This window comes from Arachis ipaensis, chromosome B03 (assembly GCF_000816755.2).
Source record: "Arachis ipaensis cultivar K30076 chromosome B03, Araip1.1, whole genome shotgun sequence".
In the NCBI taxonomy this organism is placed as follows: Eukaryota; Viridiplantae; Streptophyta; class Magnoliopsida; order Fabales; family Fabaceae; genus Arachis; species Arachis ipaensis.
This window is the reverse complement of record NC_029787.2, coordinates 37,234,324-37,244,255: the sequence shown is the minus strand read 5'-3', so window position 1 is coordinate 37,244,255 and position 9,932 is coordinate 37,234,324.

Sequence of the window (9,932 nt, the reverse complement as noted above, 5' to 3'; positions counted from 1 at the left end):
ATGACGTGGTACCATCAGGTTTTCACGTGCTACCACATGTTGACACACTACTAACATGGCAGATGACTTAGCTACTGACGTGACACCTTTTGTGGGACCTTCTTAAAATTGTTTGGTGTCCTCTTTACGATTTTTCCCTCTATTTTCATAATTTTTGCTCCAATCTTGCTGTTTTTCATCTTTGTGTCCTTTTTACCAATTCTCATGAAGAAATTAAATGATTTTCAACCAAATCCGTTCGCATCCAGTCTTCCGACACTTCACCATCTTATCGACAATTTTCCATATATTTGACAGTTTTCTGGTAGTTCACAATCTCTCTGACACTTCACCATCTTTACAGCAATTTTTTCGGCAGTTTGTCATTTTTCCCTTCAGTTTGCCATCTTTTCGGCAGTATTTTGGCAAATCGTCAGTCTTCTGGTAGTTCCATATGCATTTTCTTTTGATATTTTTGTATGTGCTTACTTCGGCAGTTCTATTTACACTTCTTCTGGTAGTTTCGTCTACACTTCCTCTGCCAGCGCCATCTAGCCTTCCTTCGGCACTTTCGTCGGGGCTTCATTCTAGCACTTTCGCCTGCGCTCGGTTTCGTCAATTTATATAGTCTTTTTTATTTAGTTGTTTTTAAATAAATTTTAAATTCAAGTTGTCGCTTAAGTTTGAGGAAAATATTAGAATAATAAAGATTAGTTGGAATTAGTTGATAGTAGTTAGATAATAATTATAATAGTGATATGATATTTCTATAAATGGCTAAGGTTATATCTTGTAATGCGTACAACTTAATATTCGTACTATTTTCTTAATCTACTCCCTTAAGTTCTAATCATTAGAAGAGCTACCGTGTTTGATTGTTGTTCTCACAATCAATATCTAGTCCACTCTTCTTTGTTGTCTAAATTGCAGCCATATGATATTTAATTATACCACTTATGTAATGCAAATTAAAACCACCCTAGGCATCTTACTCTGGTTTATACATATATTGGTGACAACTCTGGTTTATATTTATATGCAAAACTCACGTTATGCACCATGTTCCCTATGCCTACCCATCTTACTATTATACTTTTAGGTATTTTTTGTTTTGAGGTGTTAGGACGGAAATTGGGAGATTGTGACTCAATATCATATTTGTTGGCCTAGAAACTAGTACTAAAATTTCAGTTTTTGTCTCTAAAATTTTAGTATTTTAGTACCTCCAAAAAGTGGGGACACAGGGGGACTAAAAATTTTTAAGACGGAGACTATAATTTTAATAACATTCTATACCTAAAATACCTCAATTTCAATTAATTAATTCCAGCTTTACCCTTTGTGCAATTAAATTAGAGCTTCATTCTTATTTCAGTCTCTATCTTTCATTATACACTAAACACAATATTAAAACTTATTTCAATTTCTCAGTTTCTATCTCTTAGTCTAAATCTCTCAATTTCTATCTCTCTTTCAAACGCTACCTTAGTAAGTGCTTTAGTGATCCGCATGAAAATTCTTTTAGGCCCTCGTGACATGTCAAGATAGAATTAGTCCATCATCATAGAGATAAGGTTTAAATTCATATGCTTCAAAGTATTTTTTCATTTATGTATTTGTAATATATATGTTGAGATCCATTATCAATAATTAATGCTTGACCCAATTATATTTACATGTAACTTTTATTTTTTTTTATATACTTTGTTAAAGAGTGGCCCAATCCACTTCACATGGACTTTTTCTTGGTCTGGCCCAATCATCAGGGCCCCTTGAATAACAACTTGGGCATCCCACGTCCTAGCCGAGCGAATCTCCTTAGCGCCACCTCAAGAATCCCCAGAATTAAAAAAGATTTTGTTCACCAAAAAAAGGGACAAACTAACTTAGGTCGGTCTCACTTTGCATAAGTAAATATTGAAATTTGAATTCCATTTTATGTATGTAAGAATTCATTAGCTTGCAAGTTGCAACCAATGAGTATTTTTTTTATAAAAAAAGATGTCCAAAACATAACTATGTAAGTTATTATTAATATTTTATATAATAATATAAATGTTAAATATGTTAATATTAAAAAATAAATAATTTTTTTAATAGAGATGATTTTTTTATTAATATTTTATAGAGATGGTTATTTAAAAATTAATTTAAAAGGTATAAATAAAGAGGATATGATATTAAATTGGTTAAGTGAAAAATATTAGTGTTACGATGGGTAACCAGAGATTAATGGGTTGGACTCGTCGGGTGGCCCAATCGTCTAGTGGAGGAAGCCTTCGAGCAGGTTTGTGCCTGGGAGCCTCCTTTCGACTTGTGTGTGAGAGAGAATGGGGGGTGGTACCTGCAAAGACACTTCGATGCCTAAGTCAGCAAGGGTCTAAGCAAGTTTAGAGAGTATTGGAACTTAGTGATACCTGAGGGGTGTCAGTGTATTTATAGTGGTGAACCAATAACCATCGTTGAAGTAGTTCCACCTTTTAAGGAGGATAACCGTCCCTTTATCTTAAGGAAGTTGAGATATGGCTCCTGGAAGTGGGTAAGAGATTTTGGGGGCAGTTACTTATTTGAATAAGTATTATCTGCTAGCTAATCTTCACTTCCAACTTCCTTAGAGCAAGTCGTGGTTAGAACCGACATCTTGGGGGAAGGTCGGTGTAGAGTGAGGGTCAATCTTTTGGATTGGGCCTCTCATTTGTACCTGGGCCTTAGTGTTAGGCTAGGGTATGAACGGTGCCCCTACTCGAGTACAATCTCTTTTCTTTAAGAGTTGGCTGGGTTCGAGTATTTTAACTCGGGCTTGTAGCCGACATGATGAGGAACCGACGTGATTTTTCAAAACTGACGTGATTTAAAGTTTCTCAACAGTCGGGTCTAATCAAACGTCACGTCCGTTAGGAGTTTGCGTATTTACACACGGGGAGCAGTTACATTGGTAACGACGCATCTCTTTAATGACCGTTTTGATTTTACCATTATGCCCCTGGCATGTTTATAAATACTTTCCCTCTCTTTCTTTGTTTCGTTTCTGAAAAATTTTTCCTTACACTCTTCATTTGAAAGAAAGCTTCTTCCTTCTTTGAGTGTTTACTGTCGCGCCTGATTCTCTCCAGAAGTAAAGGTCAGTCCTTTTCCTTCTCCTCTTTTATGAAATGCTTTTGTTTTGCATGTTTTGTTTTAGAGGAGTGTTTACGATGCGTCTGACTATAGGCTTAGTGGCTCTGTTTGTAGTACCTGCTTTAGGGCTTTTAGAGACCCTATTTTTGATCCGTTCTCTTTTTTCTTTGTAGGTTTCGTCACCTTTATAGAAAAAGATGTCTTCCCTAGAGTCTCTTTTCCAGTGGGTGGATGTCACAGTTCTTGGGGAGGAACCCCTCGTAGACACCGATTATATCACTGATCTTTGTACTCACCATAGAATTTGTGTTCTTGATGAGGATGAACCCAAGTATGAATTGATTGCCCCTGGTCCTGAAGACCGGGTTTGTTTTGGGAAAGCCGCTGATACTGACCCTCCTTTCTTTTTTATGTACAATTGTCTGTTTACTAGTTTGGGGGTTCTTTTGTCATTTTATGATTTTGAAATCTCTATGTTATCGCATTGTCACGTTGCTCCCACCCAACTTCACCCCAATTCTTGGGGTTTCATGAAAATTTATCAACTTGTTAGCCGTTAATTAGATTTTCTGACTTCTTTGAAGATTTTTTTCTTTCTTTTTCATATGACCAAGCCCTTCAGTGGGAAAAATAATAAACAACAGCGGGTATCTTTGATGAACCACTATTTTATGGTTTATCTTATGCTAAATTGAGTGATTTTTATCAACTCTTTGCATACTTATTCATACAATTTGCATGGTTTTACAATTCCTTCCCAATTTTGTTATATGATTGAAAACTTGCTTCCTAAGCCTTTAAATTGTCAATTTTTAATTCTCCTTTATACCATTCGATGCCGTGATCTGTATGTTAAGTGTTTTCAGGCTTTATAGGGCAGGAATAGCTTAGAGGATGGAAAGGAAGCTTGCAAAGATGGAAGGAACACAAGAAACCAAGGAGCTGACCAGTGAGGATCGACGTGCACGCATGGCTCACGCGTGCGCGTGACTTGGCGCAATTGACAGCGATGCGTGTGCGTACCTGACGCGTACGCGTGATATGCGTCACGTGAAGAAATCGCAGAAGACGCTGGGGGTGATTTTGGGCTGAGTTTGGACCCAGTTTTCGGCCCAGAAACACAGACTAGAGCCAGGGGACAATGGAGACTTAAGACACATTCACATTACGCTTAGTTTCAGTTTTAGTTTTGAATCTTAGAGAGAAAATCAATACTTCCTCTAGGGTTCTTCACATTCATAGATTTTCAATTTTATGCTTTTGATTTGGATATTGAGAAGAGTTACTACCTCCGTTGAAGTCTTTATTATTCTAGTTTGTTTTCTTATTTCCTTACTCTTTATCTTCCATTAACCCTATTCAGATGTTATATATGGATATCTTTGATTTTGGAATTTATTAATGCAAAGAACTATTTTTACCTTTAATTAATTTTCAGTTATTATTTCATTTAATTTAGCATGTCTTCTTTTTATTCCCTTTATATGTCTATAAGAATGGTATTCATATCAATGGAGTAGACTCCTAAGTTGACTTTGGAGTTGATTAATAGGAGACCCTTGAGTTGGAATACTCAAGTGTTAATTTTAACTGGAAGTTGTTGGCTGGCTCTCTAGACTCTCACTCTAATCCTTCCTTAGGAGAGGATTAGGACTTGAGGTTCAGAGTTGGTTAGTTAGTTACTTAACTTTCCTTTATCAGGTAAGGGATGACTAAGTAGAACAACAACCTCTTATTATTACACTTGGGAAAATCCAACAAGGATAGAACTTCCAATTAATCTTCTTCGGGTCAAGGCTTTTTATTTCAATTACATAAAACCTCTTGTTAATTTTCATTGCTTTAAATTATAATCGTTTATTTTTTTGTTCTCCAACTCTAAATTTTCTCGGAAAACTCCTGACCAATAAATTGCACTCTTTTGTCAACTCGTTGGGAGACGACCTAAGATTTCTACTCCCAGTATTTTTATTCTCAATTTGTGACAAATCTTTCTAAATTGATAAGCGGAATTTTCGTCGGTTAAGAACTGTACTTGCAACTCTATTTCTACTATAAATTCTTAATCGGCAATTTTCCGCCCGTCAATTTTTGGTGCCGTTGCCGGGGACTTGCAACAGTGTGCTAAATTATTGATTGGTGTAAATATTTTTAAATTTATTTATTTGCATATTTTATTTTATTTTATTACCATGAGCAGTATGTTTCTTTCATTGAATGACGCGTTCACTACCTGATCTGAGCTTAGCCACGTTTGATCCTGAAATTGAAAGAACTATTTCACGTATTAGGCGAACTCGGCATCGGTTAGCCTCTGAGGGTGGTGAAGTGGTTATTACCAATTCACCACTCTTATCTGAGAGCGAATCTGAAGCCCCATTTGAGGAAGAAACAAGCTGCTCTTCTACTAATTCGGTTGATTTACGTGCAGGTAATATGGCGAAGCCCAGAAGGATTACTCTCCAGGAAGCAGGAGCTCCAGACTTTACACTGCAACCGTATCAGACGCGTCACCCAAATCTGGCTGCAGATTTTGAACTGAAGACTGCGCTAATCAACCTACTGCCCAAGTTTCATGGTTTACCTGCTCAAGAGCCTATCAAGCACCTCAGGAATTTTTAGACAGCCTGTTCAACTACTAGGCGTCATGGTGCAGATGAAACTACTATTTGGCTGCATGCCTTCCCGTTTTCTCTTGAGGGAAAGGCAAGGGAGTGGTTCTACACTGAACCTGAAGCAGTCGTTACCAATTAGGATCTACTCAGAAGGGAGTTCCTGGACAAATACTTTCCGGCTGAAGTTACAGACAGATTGAGGAAAGAAATTTTCTGCATTATCCAGGGCGAGTTAGAAACTCTCTACGAATACTGGGAACGCTTTAGGAACCTCTTAGATTCATATCCCCACCACAAGATTGACCAGTTGGTGTTGATCAGTTATTTCACACAAGGCATGAAGTCTCAAGACAAGACCATATTAGATGCTACAAGTAATGGCTCTCTGAAGAAGTACAAGACGGCGACAAAAGTGTGGTAGCTGATCGCTCCAGAATGCTAGGCATAGGACCAACCATCCCAAGGCTGTTGCGGAGGTTTTCTCTAGTAGTGAGACTACTGCTCTCCCACAGACTCTGAGAGAGATGACCAACATACTGAAGCAGCTACAGCTGAATCAACAATAACCTCAGCCTCCCCCACAACAACAAAGTCAACAGTTGGTTCCTCAGAGAGTGTGCGGAATATGTGCCTGCTATACTCATTACACTGATGAGTGTTCGCAACTCCAACAAGAAGACAACACCTTGGCAGCTACTCATAATTTCTATGACCGCCCGAATCAAGGATACTATCAACAAGGCGGCAATTATAACCAAAGTAGGAACTATAATCAAGGTTGGAAAGACAACTCCAACCAGGGGTGGAGAGATAATTCCAACCAAGGATGGAGGAATAACTACAACCGTGGAGCCAGAGACAACGGTAGAAATCAGAGGTGGAATAATAATAACAATCAGCAAAACTGGTATCAGCAGAACCCTCCCTATCAACAGCAGAATCAAAACCAGCCTTACAGAGTACCTCACCTAAGACAGTCTCAAGCGCCTCAAAACAACCAACAGCAGACCCCTCAAATTACTTACCCCCCTTCCTCTTCTAATGACGAGATACTTCGCTTTCTTGCACAAGGACAACAAGACATTCAGACTACACTTAGCTCTACCATAAATGGTCTGAATGCCACCTTACAAGCTCTCGTCTCCCGGATGGATTCATTATCTACTCCCAACAATCAGTCTTCAAGCTCCAGTGCAATTCCTTCTCAACATTTACCCAACCCCAAAGGTGGAATCAATGCCATCACTTTGAGGTCCGGAACCACACTGCAAGAGAGGAGTCATGAGGAGCCAAGCTCAAAGGAAAACATTCAAGTTAAAGATATTGTTGAGGTAGAGGATGTTGAAGAGGAGGAGGAAGTACAGGACATGGTTGAAGAAGAAGCAACTCAACCAAGGAATGGAGAACCAAAGGAAAATGAAGCTACACGAAAAGCCATTCCTATTCCCTTTCCGCACCTTGCAAGGAAGTCTAGAAAGTAGATGGAGCTCGACCCCAAGATGGTGGAGATCTTTAAAAAGGTTGAGGTAACCATTCCCCTTTTTGACGCTATTCGCTAGGTACCTAAATTTGCAAAGTTTCTAAAAGATTTATGCATGCATAAAGATAAATTACATGATTTAGAAACTATTCCTCTAGGTAGTTCCATTTCTGCTTTAATGGGTGATATACCGGAAAAATGTAGTAATCCGGGTCCATGCATGGTTACCTATACCATTGAGGGTGTAACATTTTCTGACTGCATGTGTGATTTAGGAGCGTGTGTGAGTATTATGCCATTGTCTATATATGATGCTTTGAGGATCCCTCCCTTAAAAAGGTCGGCAGCTCGTTTTGTTTTGGCAGATAAAAGCATAATCACGGTGGTTGGAATTGCTGAGGATGTGCTGGTGAGCATTAAGGGGCTCACATTTTCCATTGACTTCTACATCTTGGAGATGCCCCCTAATGACTCAGGAAGACCGTCATCCATCCTGCTTGGAAGGCCATTTCTGAACACTTCAAGGTTCAAATTGGATGCCTTCTCAGGAACTTACTCTTTTGAGATAGATGGCCAAGCAGTGAGCTTCAACCTGGATGAAGCTATGAAGCACCCACCGAAAGATCACTCCATCTTCCAGTGCGACATTATTGATGAGACCGTGGCTGAAGTCCACCAAGAAGAAGTAGAAGAGATGACCATGGAGTGAAGTGCAAGTGTGGGGAAACCCTCTGAGCCTATTGAAGATAACTTGCCCCCACCAATGGCTCCAAAAGATCAAGTGCCTAGCCATGAACATAAAATGGAGTTAAAGCCCCTTCCACCCCACCTCAAGTATGCTTACCTTGAGGATAATCAGAAGTTCCCATTTATCATTGCAAGGGAACTCACTTCCCAACAGGAGGAGCAATTGCTTAGTGTGCTGAGAAGACACAAGAAGGCTATTGGATGGAGCTTGGCGGATATAGTAGGCATCAACCCTCAAGTCTATAAGCATCGTACATTTTTAGAAGAGGGAGCAAGGCCTGTTCGTCAACCTCAAAGGCGGCTGAACCCCACCATCTTAGAAGTTGTCAAGAAGGAAGTGACCAGACTACTGGAAGCTGACATCATCTACCCCATCTCAGATAGTGAATGGGTCAGCCCAGTACAAGTGGTGCCCAAGAAGTCTGGCGTCACAACAGTGAAGAATGAGCATGGGGAACCCATAGCAACTAGAGTGAAAAACTCCTGAAGGGTGTGCATTGATTACAGGCGCTTCAACCAGGCTACTCGCAAGGATCACTACCCATTGCCTTTCATCGATCAGATGCTTGATCGTCTGTCAGGTAAATCACACTACTGTTTCCTAGATGGTTACACTGGTTATTTTCAAATTCATATAGCTCCTGAAGATCAGGAGAAAACTACTTTTACATGTCCCTTTAGAACGTAGGCATACAAGAGGATGCCTTTTGGCTTATGTAATGCACCGGCTACGTTCCAAAGATGCATGATGAGCATTTTCTCAAATCTTCTTGAGAACTGTATGGAAGTTTTCATGGATGACTTTAGTGTGTATGGTGATTCTTTTAACCTTTGTTTGGATATTTTAGTTATAGTATTAGACAGGTGTGTTAGTTCAAACCTTGTATTGAATTTTGAAAAATGTAATTTTATGGTTAAACAAGGTATTATTCTAGGACATGTTGTTTCTAATACTGGTATTTCAATTGATCCAGCAAAGGTAAATGTCATTTCTAGTTTACCTTACCTCTCCTTTGTGAGGGAAGTTCGTTCATTCCTTGGTCATGCAGGTTTCTACTGGAGATTTATCAAGGACTTCAGTAAGGTAGCACTGCCTTTATCCAGACTACTGCAGAAGGATGTTGAGTTTGAGCTGAGTGAGGACTGCATGAAAGTGTTTGATAAGTTGAAGATCGCCTTGACTCAAGCTCCAATTGTGAGAGGACCAAACTGGAGCCAGCAATTTGAGATTATGTGTGATACCTCCAACTATGCAGTAGGAGCGGCGCTGGCTCAGCGCGAAGGTAAGGACCTTTATATAATTGCTTATGCTTCTAAGACATTAGACGCTGCTCAGTCTAATTACACTACCACTGAAAAAGAGCTTCTGGCTATTATTTTTGCTCTGGATAAATTCCGAGCCTACTTACTTGGTACTAAGGTGGTAGTGTACTCAAACCATGCAGCTCTAAAATATCTATTAGCTAAAAAAGAGTCGAAGCCAAGGCTAATACATTGGATATTATTGCTGCAAGAATTTGATTTAGAAATCAAAGATAGGAGTGGTTCCCAGAATTTAGTGGCGGACCACTTGAGTCACCTTGAGCACATTAAGAATGACTCCGCTCCCATCAATGATGCTTTTTCATTTGATAGCTTGCACGCAATATCTGAAGTAGTTCCTTGGTACGCACCTATAGCTAATTATCTAGTTAGTCATACCTTCCCTCCTAATTTTACTAAGCATGAGAGGGACAAGCTGAAAAGCGAATCCAAATATTATATATGGGATGACCCATATTTATGGAGGTATGGTGCTGACCAGATAATTAGAAGGTGTGTGCCACAATCAGAATTCCAGTCAATTTTAGAGGCATGCCACTCTTCAGAGAGTGGTGGACATTTTGGTCCTCAAAGAACAGCTAGAAAAATTTTAGACTGTGGATTCTGGTGGCCCACTCTTTTTAAGGATGCTACTGCCTTCTGTAAATCTTGCTCCCCATGTCAGAGGTTTG